Below are 22851 nucleotides of genomic sequence, written 5' to 3' on the forward strand. Positions count from 1 at the left end.
CAAACAAAGGATTGCCCTTCCACAACACTCAACCAAGCCAAACCATCACCACGGACGTCTCAGACCTCGGTTGGGGGGCCCACATGCTGGACAAAGTGCATACAAGGTTTATGGACTCAAGACCAGCTGCACCTACACATAAATCAAAAGGAAATGCTGGCAGTAAAACTGGCAATTCAGACATTCAGACCATTTCTTCAACAAGGTCAACTGTTGATAAGGACAGACACCACCACAGTTATGTGGTACATCAACAAACAGGGAGGCACACATTCGTACCCTCTATGCCGGATGGCAATGGACCTCTGGAATGTGGCCCTGAGTTACAACATTCAGTTACAAGCAATTTTTGTACCAGGAAAAGAAAACATTCTAGCAGACATACTAAGCAGGACTACCATGGATGCCCACGAATGGATGCTGCATCCGGACATCTTCAAAACCATTACAAGAAAATGGGGACTCCCACAAATAGACTTATTTGCATCCCCACGCAATCGCCAACTAAAGAAATTCTGCACCAGGACGTACCACCCACTTGCTTGGAAGGTGGACTCCCTATCTTTCAGTTGGAAAAACCTGACAGCATATGCATTCCCACCACTTCCTTTGATGCACAAGGTGCTATTGAAGATCAAAGAAGACCGTCCAAGGATCATTCTGATAGCTCCAGACTGGCCGAGACAACATTGGTACCCATTACTGAGGAGCATGTCTCGGGAACAAATATGGCCCCTACCCATTGTTCCCTTGCTGTTAACACAGAACAACACCACCACCCTGCATCCAAACCTGAAAACACTGCAGCTAACTGCCTGGAACATTGCATAAGAACAAATAACCCAAATCTATCCCAAAGGGTTAAAGACATTATCTTGGAGTCTCGCAGACCCTCAACAAGGAAAAATTATTCAGCAAAATGGAAAAGATATTCCATTTGGAGTAATGCTAGAGGAGAGAATGTGTCATTAGTAAACATAGCCAACATCCTGGAATACTTGGCAGAGCTCTTCCACAAAGGCCTGTCCTATTCTTCCATTAAGATTCATGCATCAGCTATTTCAGCAGAATACGACTTGGATCCTCCAGTTTTCTCACATCCTCTGCTCAGGCAGTTTCTCAGAGGAATTAAAAATGTAAAACCACCTAGGAAGCCACCAATGCCAGCATGGGACTTGAACTTTGTACTAGAAAAAGTGACACTCCCTCCATTTGAACCAGCAGCAACAGCAGAACTACAACACTTATCATGAAAAACTGCTTTCCTACTGGCATTCACTTCAGCAAGAAGGGTATCTGAGCTACAGGCATTAATGGCAGTACAGCCCTTCCTGATCTTCCATCAAGATAGTGTCCATGAGAACAAATCCTACTTTTATGCCTAAGGTGGTCTCCAAAGTATCTTTGAATCAGGCTATCCACCTACCTACATTCTTCCCCAACCCACAGAACAGGGGAGAAAGACTGCTGCATACCTTGGATGTGCATAGACAATTACGCTACTACCTGGACAGGACCAAGAGCAATAGAAAAACTGACCAGCTACTGGTAGCATATGCAACAGGAATGGAAGGAAAAGCAATTTCAAAACAGACAATCTCTAAATGGATAGGAAATTGCATTAGATTTTGTTACTCCTACCATGGGAAGAAAACTCCAGAAAACATCAGGCCTCACTCTATAAGGGCTACAGCCACTACCACAGCTTTTCTTCGAGGAGTGGCTACCAAAGATATTTTAGAGGCTGCTACTTGGAGCTCCATGCATACATTTGCCAAGCATTATAATTTACCTTTATACTCTAGATCCCGAGCTGGTTTTGCCACTGCTGTTTTGCAAGGGATCTTAACTACACCATAATTTCTTTTCACCTCCTCCCCCAGTTTGGCTATGGTATTCTACCCATTTGTAAGGACTGCAGATGCATCCTTGAAGGACATAGTACAGTTTTGTACCTACCATAAATGTAGATGTCCGATAGGAATGCATCTGCAGTCAGGATTACCCACCCTCCTTCCCCTCTGTGGTACTCCTAGGGTATTTGCCCATCTTGTAGCTAGCTGGGGGAATCTATTATGGTGTATTTGTTTGTATATATATGTACATAAATGCTTATTTTTTGTTGCTCTCTATTTGGAATCATTTGCATTTATCCAAATTTAGCCTTCCTAGAGGGCACCTGGCATCTGGGGCAAGAAACACTGAGGAAAATGGCATCGGCTGATGCCTTTATACCCGAATAACTGCAGCTATGACGTCGGGTGAAGTGCGACACCAGCCGAGGCCAGACCCAGACTTTGGAATCCGGCCGACCGAAGGGCTGCCTGACGACAGGACAACCCATTTGTAAGGACTGCAGATGCATTCCTATCGGACATCTACATTTATGGTAGGTACAAAACTGTACTTTCTCTGCACTGCCCTTTGGCTTATCTACTGCACCCAGGGTATTCACAAAGTGCCTAGCTCCAGTCATTGCATTTTGCAGGCAAAGAAATATTCAAATATACCCATACCTGGATGATTTTCTAATTCAGGCAGAAAGCCAGGACACACTTTTGAATCATCTGGCATTCGTACAAAAAGTGCTAACTTGTCTGGGGTACACTTTAAATGAAAAGAAATCACAGCTGGTACCCTGTCAACAAATTATATTCCTGGGAGCAAGCTTGAACACAACTTCCCAGATGGCATTCCTCGCGTGAGAGAAACAAATTCATTTGACAACTTACTTCAAACTAGTGGCCACAAAAACCCTGCTATCTGCAAGGCAAATACTGCAAGCCTTGGGGTTCATGGCCTCATGCATTCTACTAATTCCATATGTAAGACTGCATACGAGGAAACTACAATGGTATCTAAAAAGCCTATGGTGTTAACATTCTCAGGATCTAGAAGCAATGATTCCTATCATACCTTGCCTATGGTTAGAATTCCTTTGGTGGGCAGAGGCCTGCCACCAAAACAAGGGACTACCATTCACTCTACCCCCTGCCGCCCAAACCCTAACAACAGACGCATCAGACTATGCATGGGGGGCTTGCCTGGTAGGGAAGTGCATTCAGGGCAAATGGAACCCAAGTCAAATGCACCTGCATATCAATCAAAAAGAAATGTTAGCCGAACAGAATGCTCTGACAGCCTTCAAGGACCACATTCTTCCAGGACAATTAATGGTAAAGACGGACAACACCACTGTTACATGATACATAAACAAGCAGGGGTTACCCATTCCTACCCCCTCTGCAGACTAGCCGTGGCTCTGTGGAACACAGCCTTGAGCTGCAAAGTGCATCTACAGGCTCAATTCCTGCCAGGAAAACTAAATACACTGGCAGATGAACTAAGCAGAAATCACATGGACCCACATGAGTGGAAACTGGAACCAAAGACTGTCAACATGTTGATAAACAAATGGGGGAGTCCAGATATAGACCTGTTTGCCTCCCCCCAGAACTACCAATTGGACAAATTCTGCACAAGGACTCCCCACAAACAAGCTTGGAAAGTGGATGCTCTGTCCTTCAGCTGGAAACATCTTTCAGTTTATGCCTTTCCTCCTCTGCCTCTCCTCTCCAAAGTACTACTAAAGATCAAACAGGACAAACCAAGGATGATACTGATTGCACCAGACTGGCCACGCCAACACTGGTGTACCCCCTCTTGTGCAGTGTCACAGCTAGCCCCATGGCACCTGCCTCAGACCCTTACCCTGCTGTCACAGCAGGAGAGCCAGATTCTGCACCCCAAGCTTCAAACCCTGAACCTGGCAGCCTAATTACCTAATGTCTCTGTTACCATCCCTCAGTAACCAAGTGTTGGATGTCATTTTGGAGGCAAGGAGGCCTAGTACTAGAAAATCTAATGCTGAAAAATGGAAAAGATTCTGTGCCTGGAACCAAACTCAAGGGATAGCCACAGCAGCGCCCAATTTACCTCAGATTCTTCAATACTTAACTGAGATGCTTCACAAGGGCCTTTCCTTTTCCTCCATCAAAATTCACGCCTCAACCATTTCAGCTCATTACAACAGAGAACCACACCTCTTTTCTCACCCACTGTTCAAGCAGTTTCTCAGAGGGGCCAAAAACTTAAGACCACCCAGAAGAGCCCCACTCCAGCCTGGGACCTTTACTTTGTATTGGAAAAACTCACTCTGCCTCCTTTTGAGCCAGCTGCAAGTGCAGAGTTAAAATTCCTTTCTTGGAAAATAGCTTTCCTTTTAGCAGTCACTTCAGCTAGAAGGATTTCTGAATTACAGACTCTTATGGCAGTGGAGCCTTTCATCATTTTTCATGCGGACAGGGTGTGTCTCAGGACCAATCCATCCTTCATGCCTAAGGTGGTATCCAGTGTGGCTCTTAATCAGACCATTCATTTGCCAACTTTCTTTCCCAATCCACAGAACAAGGAGGAGCAGATTCTGCATTCATTGGATGTTCACAGACCACTTAGAATGTTCATCGTGTTTCACTGTTGCAGTCATTACTCTTGGGTTATCCTGCTGGCAGGCTACCCGCAGTCGGCCTGAATTCCAAAGTCTTGGTCCGGCGTCAGTTGCTGTCTCCTCTTCCCTGACGTCAGTGCGCCAGGTATATAAAAGATGCAGCCGATGCCATTTTCTTCAGACTTTCTTGCCGCGCGGCCCCCGAAGCAAAAGCAGTTTGCAAGTGCCAGTTGGCCGACTCCTGAGATTTTCAAATTTGAATTTCAGATCCGAAGTCTTCATTAAAACTAAGTACCCAGTTGGGGAAACTTTTTTCTTGCTCCAGACCGATGTCAGAAAAAGTTAACAATTGTATTTCTTGTGGGAAGAAAATACCTCATAAGGATTTTCATTCTTACTGTATTCCTTGCCTAGGCCCTGACCACGATGTTGCTAGCTGTCGGCTTTGTGCTAGATTTAACCAATGCGCTATTAAGCGTCAGTACAATTTTGCCTTTCATTACTTTGGCCGAAGATTCAATTATATAATGCCGTCAGAACAGCCGATGACCGGAGTTTACAAAAAGCGCCGAGAGAAGGACAGGCATCCGAGGTCCAAAACCGATGACGAGGCTTCCTCTAAGCCAGTCGCCGGTTCTCAGTGAGGCGCTTTCACAGTCCCTGACGCCCGCTACCTCAGAGCCACAGGCCGCTTCCGACTCCCACGTGGAGCCAACTAGACCTTTGGAAACTCAAGGTATTGGACACTCGGAAACTATTCCCTCAAATGGGTCCGGAGCCGCTGAGCAGGCATTGGCTTCTGAGGGTGTTTTCAGACCTACACAGTTATATGTAAAGCCTACCTCAGCTTCAAAGGCAAAGACTAAAGCAGCTTTAAAGACAAAGAAACAAGTACAGCATTCTCCTGGACAAACTTCCATGCCTAAAAAACAGATGCTTAAAATGGCCGAAGACAATTACTTTGATCAGGGATTCCCATCCCCCTCCTGATAAGAGGCCTAGGCAAGAGACAGAATATGAATCCTCAGATCAGGTTTCCATTTCCTCTGACTCCTCTTCTGAACAGGAATACACTCTTCCTCCCTATGAGGATTCTGATGCTGAAGAATCTATCCCTTCAGCCTCTCCTCCTGAGGATTACTCTTTTGGGGAAACCCTGCACACCATGAGGGAGCATTTCCATTGGGAGAGCCAGAATTATTCAGAATCTAAGAAAAGGCTCAGAGACTTTCTTTTACTACCTCAGCACAGGCCTCTTGCTATTCCCCCTGTTCTAGACATTGTAGATGTATTTTCGGAGTCCAGCCTGTCTCCTGACTCTTTACCCCCTGCACCTGTTAAGCCAGTCAGATACTACAGGGTCCCAGATTCTCATAAATTTATATATAAAAACCCTGCTGCTGACCCAGAAACTATATATCAGGGTCCCAAAGGGGTCAAGGCTTCCACTGCAAAAAAAACTGTCCCCTCTGATAGGGATTCAAGGGCACTGGACAGATGGGGGGAAAAAAGTTTACCCTTCTGCTACCTTGGCTGTAAGGGCTTTAAATTCTCAGTTTCATATGCTTAAATACCAGCAATACTTAATGTCACTGCTAAAACAGAAAATGTTGACAAATTCTGAATGCATAGAAAACAAGGAAATGCAGGATTTATTGCATGCAGCTGAACAAGTGGGAAAGCATACTTTGCAATGTGGTTTTGATTCTCTGGAGGCCTCTTGCAAGGGCCACTGTTACAGGTTCGGTCATTAGGAGGCATGCTTGGTTAAAGGAACAGAATCTGCCTGATCATGTTAAAGCAAAATTATTGGATGCTCCATTGCAGCATGATACTTTGTTTGGTATTAAGGCAGAAGAGGTGTACAACCACCCAGATTTAGCAGGAACTGACCTACTAAGAATTGGTCCTTTCCAGTGTCTGACTGGCCACAAAGAGGCAGATACAGACACCCTAGAGGCAGATCCCAGCCCCTAGGCTCATACAGGCCTAAACAATGGGATGCTTCTACCTCCAAAAGCGGAGAAGACAAATCACAGCCATTTAGGAAACAGTCACAATGACTTCCCTCTGCCAGTACCAAGCACTTATCTTTTGGCAGCCCCCTTAGGGGGAAAACTAGCACTTTTTTCACAAAATTGGCACATGATCACCCAGGACAAATGGGTCTTGAATATAGTGTCTCAGGGCTACAGGTTCCACTTTCACACCCTGCCAAAGGCAAAAGGTATGCCAGACTTGCCACACAATCAATGGGCAGAGGCACAAAAGCAAGTTTCATCCCTCATGGAAATGAGGGCCATACAGCAAGTACCACAGCAAGAGCAGGGACAAGGATTTTACTCAAGGCTTTTCCTGGTACCCAGAAAGGACAAAGCCTGGAGACCAATACTGGACCTGTCTATTCTAAATACTTTTCTGGATGTTCCAAAATTCAAAATGTTGACTCTGCAGCAGCTTCTTCCCATGCTGGGCAAGAAGGCTTGGCTTGTAACTTTGGACCTAAAAGATGCATACCTGCATGTCCCAGTCAGACAATCTTGCAGAAGATACCTCAGATTCATAGCTGGCTCAATGCACTACCAATTCTCTGCACTGCCCTTTGGCTTATCTACTGCACCCAGGGTCTTCACAAAATGCCTGGCACCAGTAATTGCTTTTTGCAGACAAAGAGGAATTCAAATATATCCTTACTTGGACGACTGCCTTATTCAAGCAGAGAACAAGGACATTCTACTAAAGCATCTGGCGTTTGTAAAAAGATTAGTAATTTGTCTAGGGTACACAGTAAACGAAAATAAATCAAAACAAGTACCCTCTCAAGAGATAATATTCCTGAGTGCAAGCTTAAATACAACTGCCCGGATGGCTTATCTCATGCCAGACAAACAAAGGCAACTGACTTCTTACTTTCAAATGTTGGCAACAAAAACCCAGTTATCAGCAAGAAAAATTCTGTAGGCTTTGGGTTTTCTGGCATCCTGCATTCTGTTAATTCCATATGCAAGACTGCATATGAGGAAACTACAATGGTATCTAAAAAGTGTTTGGACTCAACATTGCCACAGCCTGGAAACATTAATTACGCTCATTCCCTGCCTGCAACAGGAGTTTCGATGGTGAGCACAAGCCTGTCACCACAACAAGGGACAGCCATTCACTTTACCCACAGCCAGGCAGACACTAACAACGGATGCATCAGATTATGCCTGGGGGGCCCACATGGCAGGAAAATGTATTCAGGGCACATGGCCCACAAGCCAATTGCATCTTCATATCAATCAAAAAGAGATGCTAGCTGTTCAGTATGCCCTGACAGCCTTCAAGGATCTACTTCATCCAGGACAACTGCTGATAAAGACGGACAATACTACAGTAATGTGGTACATAAACAAGCAGGGAGGCACAGATTCCTACCCCCTCTGCAGACAAGCCATGACTTTGTGGGACACATCATTGACTTATCAAGTACACCTGCAAGCACAATTCCTGCCAGGAAAGATAAATACTCTGGCAGACGAACTAAGCAGAAACCTCATGGATCCCCACGAGTGGAAACTGGATCCACAAGTCTTCAGCATGATTACAAGGAAATGGGGATGCCCAGACATAGATCTATTTGCCTCCCCTCACAACTGCCAACTACAGAGATTCTGCACAAGGACTTATCACAAGCAAGCATGGAAAGTGGATGCTCTATCATTTAGCTGGAAAACCCTTACAGTATATGCCTTTCCTCCACTGCCTCTCCTCCCCAAGGTACTCCTAAAGGTCAGACAAGAGAAGCCAAAAATGATACTGATTGCCCCAGACTGGCCTCGCCAGCACTGGTACCCAATCCTAAAGAGCTTGTCTCAAGGCCCAGCCTGGACATTATCTCAAATTCCTCACTTACTGACCCAACAAAACAATCAGATCCTGCACAGCCAACTCAGAACCCTAAATCTGGCAGCATGGCGGATAATGTAACCATTCAGAACACACCTCTCTCTAAAGCAGTTATGGGTGTTATTTTGGTGGCCAGGAGGCCCAGCACCAGAAAATCTTATGCAGAGGCCAGGAGGCCCAGCACCAGAAAATCTTATACAGAAAAATGGAAGAGATTCTGTGCTTGGAACCAGGCACAAGGAATTGACACGCTCGTACCAAATATTCCTCAGATTTTACAATACCTAACTGAGATGCTGGACAAAGGCCTATCCTTTTCATCAGTTAAGATCCATGCCTCTGCCATTTCAGCTCATTACAATACGGACCCCACCTATTTTTTCACATCCACTGCTAAGGCAGTACCTCAGAGGGGCCAAAAACATAAGATCTCCAAGGAGATCGACAATACCTACATGGGACCTCAATTATGTCTTGGAAAAACTCACACTGCCTCCTTTTGAGCCAGCCAATACAACTGAGATAAAATTCTTATGGAAAACAGCTCTGCTCCTAGCAATAACCTCGGCAAGAAGAGTCTCAGAGTTACAGGCACTAATGGCTGTGGAACCTTTTATAATTTTCCATCCTGACAGGGTTTCTCTGAGGACAAACCCAACATTTATGCCTAAGGTGGTGTCCAGTTTGGCCGTTAACCAAACCATTCATTTGCCTACCTTTTATCCAACCCCACAGAATAAGGGGGAGAGACTTCTGCATTCTTTGGACATACACAGATAGCTACGCTTCTACTTGGACAGAACTAAAGCTTTCAGAAAGACTGAGCTACTCTTAGTGGCATATGCTGCAGGATCACAAGGAAAGGCTATCTCAAAGCAGACTATTTCAAAATGGATATGCCACTGCAGTCATTTCTGCTGTTCACAACATGGCAAATCAGTGCCTAAGGTCATTAGGCCACATTCAACAAAAGCAGCAGCCACTTCAGCAGCCTTCCTCAGAGGAGTACCAACAAAAGACATTTTAGAGGCTGCATCTTGGACTTTAGTGCACACTTTTACCAAGCACTACCATTTACCTCTTTACTCTAAATCCAGAGCAGGCTTTGCCACTGCAGTACTGCAGGGCCTCATAGCCACTCCTAATTCTATTTAGGCCCAGCCACCCAACCTCGGCTTTGGGATTCAACCCAAGAGTACTGACTGCAACAGTGAAACACGATGAACATAGTACAGTTGTGTACCTTCCATAAATGTAGATGTTCGAGTGTATTCACTGTTGCAGTCCAGGTTACCCACCCACCATCCCCCTTTCATTGCTGGGACTTATCTGTACTTCTCTATTCTATACAACCTATGTGGTGTATTTGCTTCTAGATGAAGGTAATGTTTATTTTAGTGCATGCATTTCTATTGGCATAATTTTTAGCCTACCCTTTTGGGGGCACCTGACATCTGGGGCAAGAAAAACTGAAGAAAATGGTGTTGGCTGCATCTTTTATACCCCTGGCGCACTGACGTTAGAGAAGAGGCGACAGCAACCAATGCTGGACCAAGACTTTGGAATTCAGGCCAACTATGGGTAGCCTGCCAGCAGGATAACCCAAGAGTAATGACTGCAACAGTGAATACACTGGAACATCTACATTTATGGTAGGTACACAACTGTACTTTTTACTTAAACAGGACAAAATCTCAGAGAATCTGAACAACTACTGGTGGCATTTGCTGCAGGGGCAGAGAGAAGGGCTATTTCAAAGCAGACTGTTTCCAAATCAATAAGCCATTGTATTCGTTTCTGTTATATGCACCATGGTAAAACTATCCCCCAGGGGATCAGATCTCATTCCACCAGGGCTGCATCTACTTCTACAGCCTTTTTCAGAGGTGTTCCTACCAGAGACATTCTAGAAGCTGCTACCTGGAGCTCAGTTCATACATTCACCAAACATTACCATTTACCTTTCTTCTCTAAATCCAGAGCTGGCTTTGCCACTGATGTCCTGCAGGGCCTTATAGCTGGTCCTAATGCTGTATAATTTCCTCCACCCTACCATAGCTTTGGGAATCTACCCAAATGTAATGACTGCAACAGTGAAACACGAAGAACATAGTACAGTTGTGTACACTTACCATAAATGTAGATGTTCGAGTGTATTCAGCTATACGGTAAGTGTACACAACTGTACTGTCTGAAGCATCTGATTATAGAAGTTGATAGGTAGGGGGTTGGAGGGTAGGTAGTTGAGGAAACTGCAGAGGTTGCCTTGGCTCTAGTTGAATGGGCTCGCAGTGGTGTAGATAATTTAATGCATACATACACATATACAACTGCTGAGTAGAAGCAGAAACATAAATAACAGAGTCAGAACAATCACAATTATGTAGATTATCCATGTATGACTTACTTCAAATGTACAAATTTATTTCATCTCACACTAACCATCCCTGTGGTGAAAATAAGAGACAGAAGTGATACAGCCAGAAATAATTGCCCAAAATAACTCATTGAGCAAGGGCAAAAAATGATAAATATATCTCACTAAGCCTGTCATCCCACCCAAATATGTTTTGACTACATGCTGTACGACACTCTTGTGTAAAGTAATATTTTTTATCATATCCTTGTTTCTGAAAATGTTTTTTCATGTCTTGTAAACATGTATTATGTGATCATATTCACCTGGGCTGTGCCTGCAAATGGTCCGTTGATATCAGTGCAGTAGCCTAGTAAACATAAAGTCAATAAATAAATGAAGTGGACCAATGTATTGTCCAATTATGAAAAGGCTTTCCACTGACATAATGAATTATTTTCCCCAGTAACCTCTTAAGTAGTTTGTGTTGTGTATGCACAAGCACCAAAATGACACAATCAACTATCTTGCCTAGTGGTCACTTCAGCAGTGTGACCATGTATGCACAAGCACTTCCCAGATACACAATGAAGTATTTCCCCAAGCAACATCTTCATTAGTATGTCCAGGTGTACACATGCACCAGCATGAGACATTCACCCAAGCAATCCCTTCAGTAAAATATTGAGGTATGCACAATCACCAAAATGAGACATTTCACCACACAACCCTTCAGTAACATTTCCTAGTATGTGCAACTACCAAAATGAAGCCTTCACTGAAGAGACCCCCCTCAATAAAATATTGATGTATGCACAAGCCCCAGAATGAAATATTTCATCAAATGACCCTTCAGTAACATTTCCTGGTATGTACATGCACCAAAATGAAACATTCACCCAATATACGTGCAAAACCTTTGGAAATATTTATCGTCATTGTTACTGTTATCCAGCATTATGACATAGTGGTACAACATGAAGAAATAGGGGCTCTGGATGAAACACTGATGCATCTGACACACAAAAAAACACATACCAGGTTATTGGCTTTCTGAATAAATTCAAAATGAATGCAAGTATGTATCTGCAAAAAATAAGGTAATCAGCACAAACTTTGAAACAAGTTTTGTCCCTGCACCATTTCATTCATTGTCTCTGAAGTTAGCCGAGGGTAAAACTATAGCAAAGCACTTTTTTAGTCCCTTAGGCCAGCGGGTATGCAGCACAACATAATGCCAAAGGAGAAATGTATACTAAATTTCCTTTTGAGTTGTCCTCTGATTTCAAATACACATGAATATCAATATGAAAGGCATTGCTACTGAAAATGACACGCACAGAGAAAGCAAGGTCATATCCTAAATTGACAAGGCCTCATCATATCTAGTCATAATAAAAAGAAGTTATGTACTCACCATAACGTTCCACGTTTGTTGCCCATCTCGCCATTCATTCTTACAATGATGGGTTCTGAGACGATCCTTGGCTCCAACTCGGCCAAATACTTAGCTGAAAGTCTCAAACCTGGCTCGTGCAAGAAGGTATGCAATTCCTCAGATCTTGTTTGCCGCTACTAATGAACGATATGTAAACTATATACATATCTACAAAACATATACATATATACAGATTCAAACTATACTTACTGGAAGGAGAAACGAGCTGAGACAAAGAACTCCTGAAAGTAGTAAAAATATCTACCAGGTCCAGAAGGAGTCTTTGGCAGGGGGAAGGAGGGGGAGGGTACATAAGAATGAACCGCGAGATGGACAACAAACATGGAACGTTATGGTGAGTACATAACTTCTTTGTTATGTTGTCCTATCTCGCCTTCATTCTTATGATGGGACAGCGTCCCTAGCACCTTTTCCCTGGGTGGCTCACAGGAGTACACCTTTAAGCACCGTGGAACCAAAGGATGCCCTGTCCCTGGAGCCCAAATCCACTTTGTAATGAGTGATAAAAGTATGTGGAGTAGACTAAGTAGCTGTTATATTATCCATGGGAATTCTGGCTTGAAAGGCAGATGACATAGCCATTGCTCTAGTGGAATGAGCTTTCACTTTGAAAGGTAAATCTTTGTGATTTGAGTTCTCGATAAATACAATTTGAAAGCCAGTTGGAAAGAGTAGTTTGAGACTGAGGTTCTTTTTTTTGCATCCGAGTAGAATACAAATAATTGGTCAGATTTTCTACACTTCTTGGTCCTATGCAAATAGAATGAGTTGTCTATGCACGTCCAGTTGATGTAATTTGTATTCTGCCTTGTTGCTATGATTAGGAAAGAACACTGGCAGTTCTGTAGCTTGGTTTATGTTTGGAGAAGAGACTTTAGGTAGAAAGGATTTGTTTGTACATAAGGATACCCTATCCTTATGAAAAATCAAATATGGCGGTTTAATAGAAAGAGCCTGCAACTCTGATACCCTTCTAGCAGAAGTTATAGCCACTAGAAATAAGGTCTTCCAGGAAAGAAACTTAAGGTCTGAAGATGAAGAGGGCTCAAAAGGTGGTAACTTGAGATGAGACAAAATAAAATTTAGATCCAAGGGGAAAGGGGTTCCTTAAAGGGAGGTCTTAGTAAGGAGGCACCTTTTAAGAAGGCTGTGCACAACCTATGTGACGTTAAGTTAGAAGTAGAATCACCAATGTGAAAATTTGAAATTGCAGCGAGTTGAACCCTGATGGTTGCTGCAGCTGAGCCTTGTTGAAACAGTTCCGCCAAAAATTCCAAAATAGAATGAATAGATGCCGAAAAAGGATCGATGTTCCTGTCTTGCGCCCAAAGGGAAAACCTCTTCCATTTACCTAGAATACAGCTTTCTAGTAGAAGCTTTATGCGAGGACATTAAGATATGTGAAGCCTGAATAAATTGGGAAGTGGAGCAGCCAAGCTGTCAGTTTTAGGGTGTGGAGAGAAGGATGAAGCTCCACAAATATATATATGAGTTAGCAGATCTGGCACAGGGTCTAGAATCTATGGCTTCTCCTGAAGATGAGGCCAAAGGAAGGGGAATCAGACTTGGCGAGGCCACTAAGGAGCAATGAGAATTAACCTGCTTCCCAAGCATTGTGCTTTCTGAATTACTCTGGGTATGAGAGGAAACAGAGGAAAGGCATAAAGAAGTCCCGAGGGCCAATCGTGAGCAAGAGCATCTCTCAGTGTCTTCCCCCAGAGGGGGGATTAGGATAAAGAAGTCGCTGCACTTGGTATTCATGGGAGTGGCAAAGAGATCACAGCAAGGCTGTCCCCATGTTTGGAAAATCATTTCCGCTCACCTTGTCCGCTATCACTTTGGACTTCCCTGGAATGTGTGTTGCAATTAGAAAGCGCTGGGAAGAAACTGCCCATTGCCACACTCTTGGGGCTTCTCAACAAAGGGGGTAAGATCTGGTTTCCCCCTGCTTGTTTATGTACTAAACCACAGACCTATTGTGCGACTGTATCGCAATAGTCCCTAGAGGGAGAGAGTCTTGAAGTGCTTGCAATTCAAGAAGCACTGCTCTCATCTCTAGAACATTTATATGCAAGTGAGCTTCGTGTTCTTGCCATGTACCTTGGACTGTTCTTCCCAGGTAATGCCCCCCCCCCCATCCTATCTGGGAAGCGTCCATGGTCACTGTAGCTATTGGTTGATGGGGAACGAAAGGTCTGTCTATTGTCACCTGAGTGGAATGTATCCACCATCTTGTCGTTCTTGCAAGATTCCATTATTCTGATCAGATGAGACATTGAAGCTCTTGAAGTGACCATTGGGAGAACAATAGCCATTGAAGAATCCTCATGCGCATTCTGGAAGAGGGACTAATGTAATCGTGGAGGCCATTGTTCCTAGTAACCTTAGAATTATCTTTGCCTTCACTTTGGTCTTGGGAAGGTGGTGAAGAATTTGCTGAGTGCTATAACTCTTTCTGTTGGAAGACGTGCTACCATAGATGGTGTCTAGATCTGCGCTTATGAATGTAATATGTTGACAGGGCAACAAGGTGGATTTTTGAAAATTTACTGTAATGCTCAACTGATTGCAGATGTCCAAAGTTAGGTCCCGGGCTTGTAGGAGTAGATGCCTGGTGGTGGCAGATAGGAGCCAGTCGTCTAGATAGGAAACGCACGGAATCCTAGACGTCTCAGGTGAGCCGTGACTACTGCCATACATTTGGTAAACACTCTGGGGGCTGTAGTGAGACCAAAAGGCAGAGCTCTGAACTGGTAATAGCTGGCTCCCAGCCGGAAGCATAACTACCTTCTTGATGTCCTGTTGATTTTTATGTGGTAGTAAGCATCTTGAAGGTCTATTGAGCACATCCAATTGTCTTTCCCTAAAAAGGGAAGTATAGACTGCAGTGTCACCATTCGGAACTTTGACTTCTTGACAGATTCCTTTAACTTGCTTAGGTCTAATATGGGCCTCCAGTCCCCTGTTCTTTTTGGCAACAAAAAGAATCTTGAGTAAGTTCCAAATGCTATTTTGTCTGCGGGGACTTCATGGATGACTCTTTTGTGGAGCAACTTTTGAATCTCTATAGTTGCTTGTTCCCTTAGATTGGGTGGAATATCTGGGATTGTTTTGGAATGTAAGACAGGGTTGGAAAAAGGGATGGAGTATCCTCTGGATATTATATTTAGTAACCATTTGTCATTTGTAATATTTTGCCAGGCTTCTGGGTACATTAATAAATGTTCACTGACTGCCTACAGAGTAGAGCAGTTGGGGTGTCCGCGAAAGGAATCATAGTCACCTTGGTTATGCAGGCTCCCTCTGCCTCTGGGGTGGCTTCTACCATTATTACCTCCCCCTCTGCCCCTGGGAAAGGTATCACCCCGTGTATCCTGGAAAAATCTCTAGGATCTTTTGAACGGCATCTTTCTGCTCTTCTGGCCTTTGGGATAAGGTCTTGAAGGTACAGAAAAATATACTCTAACGGCAGAGAGAGATGTTCTTCATCTCACATTGCTGCAGTCCTTACACTTGGGTAGTCTGCTGTCCTCGGTCAGCCCGAATATCAAAGTATAAGGCTGACGTCGGTCAAGGCGCATTTGACTGACATCAGGACGTCAGGGTACAAATGCGCATGACCGACGTCATATCCTCAGTCTTTTTTGCCGCATGGTCCGATGCAGAAGCAGCGTTGCAAGTGCCGGTTGGCGTTCTGAAATTGTTCGATTTCGGAGTTTCAGACCGAGTCAAAGTTGGCTAAGTACCCCGTTGGGGAATATTTTAGTTTTTTCTTGCCTCAGTGGTTTACCGGATGTCAGAAAAAGTGAATAATTGTATTTCTTGTGGGAAACAGATACCGCATAGAGACTACCATACTTTGTGTATTCCTTGTTTAGGGCCTGAGCACAACGTTGTTGGGTGTCGCTCTTGTGCTAGATTCAATAAGCGCACTATAAAGAGAAGATTAGATTGTGCCAGGTTAGTCTTCGGGAAGCGGTGCAATTATAAAATGCCGTCGGATGCTCCGCCCGCTTCTTCGAAGAAGCGCAAGGACAAAGCAGTTAAGCCTAGGCTAGAAGAACCGTCCGTACCGGACGCCGGTTCTTTAGAGGTGTCGGTGGAGCTGGTGGTTCCACCGGAGGTTTCTTTGGGATCCCAGGGAGAGACTTTGTTATTGCAGGATGTGGCCTCTCAGGAGGCAGGTCAGGCTGATGGGGCTTCTCAGGTTACTATACTCCCCTCCCTGCCTAGGGTGGTTAGGCCCTCTCCTTCTGTTTCCAAGGCTTCTCCCAGAGGAAGGCCAGGTTTAGCTTCAGTTGGTGTCACCCCTAGTTCTTCAGGAACTGTGCCCAAGAAGCATATGCTTAAAATGGCAGAAGATTTGATTACTTTGATTAGGGTTCTTTGCCCCTCCTGATAAGAGACCTAGGGTGGAGCCTGAGCTAGGGAGTTTTGAGCAGGCTTCGGATGTTTCAGAGTCTTCGGCTGAAGACTTGCAGGAGTACTCTCCTTATTCTGATTCTGATGTGGATGATTCTACTCCTTCTGCTTCTCCTCCTGAGGATTTTTCTTTTTCAGAAACTCTTCATTCCATGAGGGAGCATTTTAAGTGGGAAGGTCAGGACTTCTCTGATTCCAGGAAAAGGCTCAGCGAATTTCTGGTTTTACCCCAACATAGGCCTTTGGCTATACCTCCTGTTTTGGATGTAGTGGAAGATGTTTTTACAGAGGCTTCTCTTAATCCTGATTCTTTGCCTCCTGCTCCTGTTAAACCGGATAGCTATTACAGGGTGCCTGAGGCTCATAAGTATCTTTTTAAGAGTCCTAGGGCAGACCCAGAAACTGTTAGCCAGGGGCCTAAAGGTGTTAAGGCTTCTGTTGTCAAGAATCCGGTTCCTGCAGATAAAGAGGCCAGGGCCTTGGATAGATGGGGAAAGAAAGTTTATACTTCTTCCACTCTAGCTATGAGGGCTTTGAATTGCCAGTTTCACATGTTGAAATACCAAAACTATCTCCTTTCACAATTGAAGTCTAAGGTTGATGCTCTGGCGGAAGGTATTGATTGTAAAGAGTTGCAAGGTTTAGTACATGTTTCTGAACAGGTGGGTAAGCATTCTTTGCAATGTGGTTTTGATGCTGTACAGGCCTCGTCTAGGGTGGCTGCCACTGGGTCAGTTCTTCGCAGGCACGCCTGGCTGAGGGATCAAAATTTATCTGACCATGTTAAAACAAGGATTTTAGATGCTCCTTTACAATCTGATATGTTGTTTGGTTCTCCTGTTGAGGCAGTTTTAAAGAAAATGGAAGACAAGGCTAAGTCTATGCAGACTGTTAAAGATTTTTTGCAGGTTCAACCTCCAAAGTTTAGTAGAAATTGGCCTACTAAGGGGTGGACGTATCCTTCTTATGATTCCCAGTCTAGGGGTAGATCTAGACGTGGTAGGGGCAGAGCTCAGGGCTCTTTCAGGCCTAGAACAGGGAGTTCTCCTGCACAGTCTTCAGGTGAGGGCAGGGGTCAGTCCTTTCGTAAACAGATCCAATGACCTACCTTTTCAGCTGCCAGAGCCTTCTCATCTGGCAGCACCTTTGGGAGGAAGGTTGGCACTTTTCAAAGAAAATTGGAGTTTAATTACCCAAGACAGATGGGTATTGGATATCATACACTGGGTTACAGGTTTTATTTCCATACCTTGCCTCCTTTCAAAGGCATGCCAGACGTTCCTCCTCAACAAAGAATAGAGGCTCACAAGCAAATTTCTCTGTTACTCCAAATAGGGGCCATACAGCCGGTCCCTATGCCAGAAGTGGGCCTAGGATTTTATTCTCGCCTGTTCCTAGTACCAAAGAAGGGGAACACGTGGAGACCAATTTTGGATTTATCTATCCTCAACACTTATCTGGACATTCCCAAGTTCAAAATGTTGACGTTACAGCAGCTTTTACCTCTGCTGGGCAAAGATCATTGGATGGTAACTTTGGATCTCAAGGAGGCTTACCTTCATGTTCCTATTAGGCTAAGTTGCAGGAAGTATCTGCGTTTTCGAGCTGGGACTTCTCACTATCAGTTCTCTGCATTGCCCTTTGGCTTATCTACTGCCCAGAGTGTTCACGAAAGTTCTGGCTCCAGTGATAGCTTTCTTCAGGCTAAAAGGAATACAGATCTATCCTTATTTGGACGATTGCCTGATTCTGGCTCAAGGAAGGGACGAGCTTCTTCATCATTTGGAATATGTGATAGCAGTGCTAAGATGCCTGGGGTATTCTGTGAACGAAATAAAGTCCAGTCTAGTACCCTCTCAGGACATGTGCTTTCTGGGTGTAAGACTGAATACAGCATCCCAGATGGCCTGTTTGACCCCGGACAAACAAGAGAATCTTTCCCTTTACTTCCATCAACTATCTCATCAGTCCGGGCTGACTGCAAGGACAGTCCTTCAAGCCTTACGGTTCATGGCATCTTGTATTCTGGTGCTTCCCAATGCCAAACTGCATATGAGGAAGCTACAATGGTATCTCAAAAATGTATGGACACAGCACTGCCATGATCTGGACACTGTCATTCAAATAATACCTTGCATTCAAAAGGAATTTTTGTGGTGGGCTCAGGAATGTCACCTAAACAAGGGACTCTCTGTGACCCGGCCAGAGGCGAGTCAGATTTTAACGACAGATGCCTCAGACAAAGCTTGGGAGCTCATCTAAATGGAAAGTGGATACAAGACAAGTGGCCTGCCAGACTACAACATCTACATATCAACTTGAAGGAGATGTTAGCAGTCCAGTTTGCATTAATAGCTTTCAAGGATTTACTTCTTCCAGGGCAGGTGTTGATTCTAACAGACAACACAACTGTCATGTGGTACATCAACAAGCAAGGGGAACGCATTCTTATCCTCTATGCAGGCAAGCAATGATTTTGTGGGAGACTGCTCTCAGTTTACAGCTCAATCTTCAGGCAAGGTTTCTGCCGGGAGCACAGAACTCCTTAGCAGATGTGTTGAGCAGAAGAATTATGGATCCCCACGAGTGGAAATTGGATCCTCATGTATTTCAGAAATTGACAGTGTCATGGGGAACTCCAGACATAGATCTGTTCGCTTCTCCACTAAACCACCAACTGCCAAAGTTTTGCACAAAAAGGTTTCATCCCACAGCTTGGAAAGTGGATGCTCTTTCCTTCAGTTGGAACAATCTTCATGTGTATGCCTTTCCGCCTCTGCCTCTCCTCCCAAAGGTACTACTAAAGGCCAGACAAGACAAGCCAAGGATGATTTTGATAGCTCCAGATTGGCCTCGACAGCATTGGTACCCATTACTGAGAAGCCTGGTACGGAAGCCTCCATGGCCTTTGCCTTCGATTCCACACCTGTTGTCTCAGGAGGACAGTCATTTGCTCAATGTCAAGCTTCACTCTCTGCACCTAACAGCCTGGCATATTCTGTTTTGAACCATAGTGGGCCTCCACTTCCACAGCAAGTTTTGAATGTTATTTTGGAAGCTAGAAGGCCTAGTACAAGGAAAGTGTACGCAGATAAATGGAAGAGATTTTTATTTTGGAGTGCAGCAAAGGATTTTGATGTTTCTGAGCCTAATTTAAGTGTGGCTCTTCAATATCTTACTGAGTTACTGGACAAAGGTTTGTCCTCTTCTATTAAGGTTCATGCTGCAGCAATTTCGGCTCACTATGATTGTGACCCACCATTGTTTTCTCATCCTTTGTTCAAGCAATTTCTTAGAGGGGCAAAGAATATAAGACCCCCACGAAGAGCTCCTACTCCTGCTTGGGATCTCAATTTTGTGTTGGAGAAACTCACTCTACAACCTTTTGAGCCTGCAGCTACTACTGAATTAAAGTTTTTATCATGGAAGACTGCTTTTTTGTTGGCTATTACCTCTGCAAGAAGGGTTTCTGAGTTGCAGGCCCTTATGGCGGTTGAGCCTTTCTTAATTTTCCATAAGGATAGGGTATCTTTGCGTACTAATCCTTCCTTTATGCCTAAAGTGGTTTCTAGTGTGGCTTTAAACCAAACTATTCATTTGCCTACTTTTTATGCAAATCCCCAAAATAAAGGGGAAAAGATTTTGCACACTTTAGATGTACACAGGCAGTTGCGATATTATTTGGACAGAACTAAAGGGTTCAGGCAGTCTCAGCAGTTGTTTGTTTCTTTTGCTTTGAGTTCTCAGGGCAAGCCTGTGTCAAAACAAACTATTTCTAAGTGGATTGGGTTTTGCATTGCTTTCTGTTATTCCCATCATGGCAAGGAGATTCCAGCTGGGATTAGGCCTCATTCCACTAGGGCTACTGCCACTTGACAGCTTTTTGAGGGGTGGCAACTAAGGATATTTTGGAGGCAGCTACTTGGAGTTCAGTGCATACTTTTTCTAGGCATTATCACCTTCCACTTTACTCTAAATCCAGGGCTGGTTTTGCCACTGCTGTTTTGCAGGGCATTTTGGCAGCTCCTGCTTCCTTATAGTTTGGCCATCCTCCCTTACCTCGGCTTTGGGATTCTACCCAAGTGTAAGGACTGCAGCAATGTGAGATGAAGAACATAGTACAGTTTTGTACCTACCATAAATGTAGATGTTCGAAGATCCACATTGCTGCAGTCCAATTCCTCCCTCCTTCCCCTCTGTAGTTAGAGGCGGCTGTGTGGGTTGGGTTGTCAATATGAGGTATATTGTATATATTGTATATATTGTACATATTTTTAGTGCTAGGATGGTTGGTTGTTTGTTTGCTGTCTTTTGGTTTTGACCTTTATTTTTAGGGTCTTCTGACATCTGGGGCAAGAAAAGACTGAGGATATGACGTCGGTCATGCGCATTTGTACCCTGACGTCTTGATGTCAGTCAAATGCGCCTTGACCGACGTCAGCCTTATACTTTGATATTCGGGCCGACCGAGGACAGCGGACTACCCAAGTGTAAGGACTGCAGCAATGTGGATCTTCGAACATCTACATTTATGGTAGGTACAAAACTGTACTTTTTCCCTTCCTGCTCGCACCAGGTTAAAGTGTCTTTTACTTTGGGTCCAAAGAGTGAGGAACCATCGAATCGAAAGGGATGTTAGTAAAGGTAGACTTAAAGGGCTCTCAAAATTGCACAAGTGCATCCAGGAGTGTCTCCTAAGGAAAACTCCAGAATCTGCTGCTCTGCTTGCTCCATCTGCTGCGTAGGATATGAGCCTCATGGAGGAGTTGACAATGGAATTTAAGGTGGACAGCTGGGAAGAGACCTTCTCATTCACCCCAGCAGCTAATGAACCTTGTAGAATATTTCCTAGCTCTTTCAGGAGATCTCTTTGTAACCTTGTAAAGTGGGATAAGTAGTTAAGCGATCGCAGTCACTGAAAAAAAGACATGCTTCCTGTATCTGTCCATCGTTCGAGAGTCTTTATTCAGAGGATGAACAGATGAAGTCTCTGCAAGTTCCTTCTTGGTGGCTGTTGCCACCACCATAGCATCTACGGGTACCCCGTTAGCAAATACTTGCCCAAAGGAACTGACAAAAATGATTGGCCTCTGAGTGACTGATTCCATAGTATCAGGTGAACTCCCACATCTTTCGACTAACCAGGTCCATTAGCTCATCGACATCAAGAGGAATGGTGGCCTGCCAAGCCGCCTCTTTGCTTGAGGATCTCTAGAATATCTGCAAATGAGATATCATCAGAGGTCGACCATGGGGGATCCCTCCAACTCATCGAGGTCAGTGTCTGAAGTGATGGACTCGTCTGGGGAGTCAGCATGCTTCCTCTTGCAGGTTCTCTTTCGAGGTGGCTCCTCAGAAGGATATTCTAGGGAGGCCTCGGAGGAGAGGGGTTCATCCATTATGGGATCCTGAGGCTCTGGATCTCTGCTGTCCTGTGGAATGGGTGGTGCCAAGACAGTAGGCGGTGCCTTAGGGGGACGAGTACTGGTATCTCTCTATGGTGCAGAATGGGTAGACAACATGCTCCTCATCAGCTCAAAGCTGGATCCCACTAGCTCCGAAGACTCCCCCGGCTCCGAAGAGACAGAGGAAGGCAATGGAGCCAACAAGATCAGACCTGAGGCCAATGTGGGAGCCAAGCTAACCCAGGCCAACACTCCAAGGGGTAGACTCGGCACTGAAGAAGATTGGGGTCATGAATCCCCCCGGTCAGCCCTGGGGGGGGATTCTCAGCACTGAAGAAGATTGGGGCTGAGAATACCCCCTGGGGCTGATCAGGGAACCCCGGGTCTCAGACTCCCCGGACGGCACCGAGAGAGTTGGAGCAGATGTCAGCTCTGTGAACACCTAAGGGGGTCCTGGAACCGACTGGTCCAAAGTAGGTGGTACCAAGCGCTCCAGCTCCGAAGTACCAGCTTGGCTCAGAGGAGGAACAACAGTGGTTACAGTAGGCTCCTAGACTAAATGGCTGGGAGCCAATAATAATTTAGTCAACGCCGGCGACTTCAGGAGTCTGCGCACCACCCGTTCCACATCATCATCACATAAACTTCTGGTAGACCTAGAAGATAGGGAAGCAGAGCGAGACCTATGAAGGATTGGTGATCTCAACATCAGAGAAACCTGTGAAATATCAATGGACCGGCTCTGAGTGGAGGTATCTTGCAGCTCCGAAGGCTTTGGAGCCGATGTACCAGCCCTGTCAACCAAAAAGACTTCCGACAGCTCAAAGGACTGTGGAGCCGAGGAAGTAGTGACCTTTGAAATTTTAGGAAGTTT

Source organism: Protopterus annectens, chromosome 17.part0 (genome assembly GCF_019279795.1).
Source record: "Protopterus annectens isolate FY-2018-M chromosome 17.part0, PAN1.0, whole genome shotgun sequence".
Taxonomy (NCBI): Eukaryota; Metazoa; Chordata; order Ceratodontiformes; family Protopteridae; genus Protopterus; species Protopterus annectens.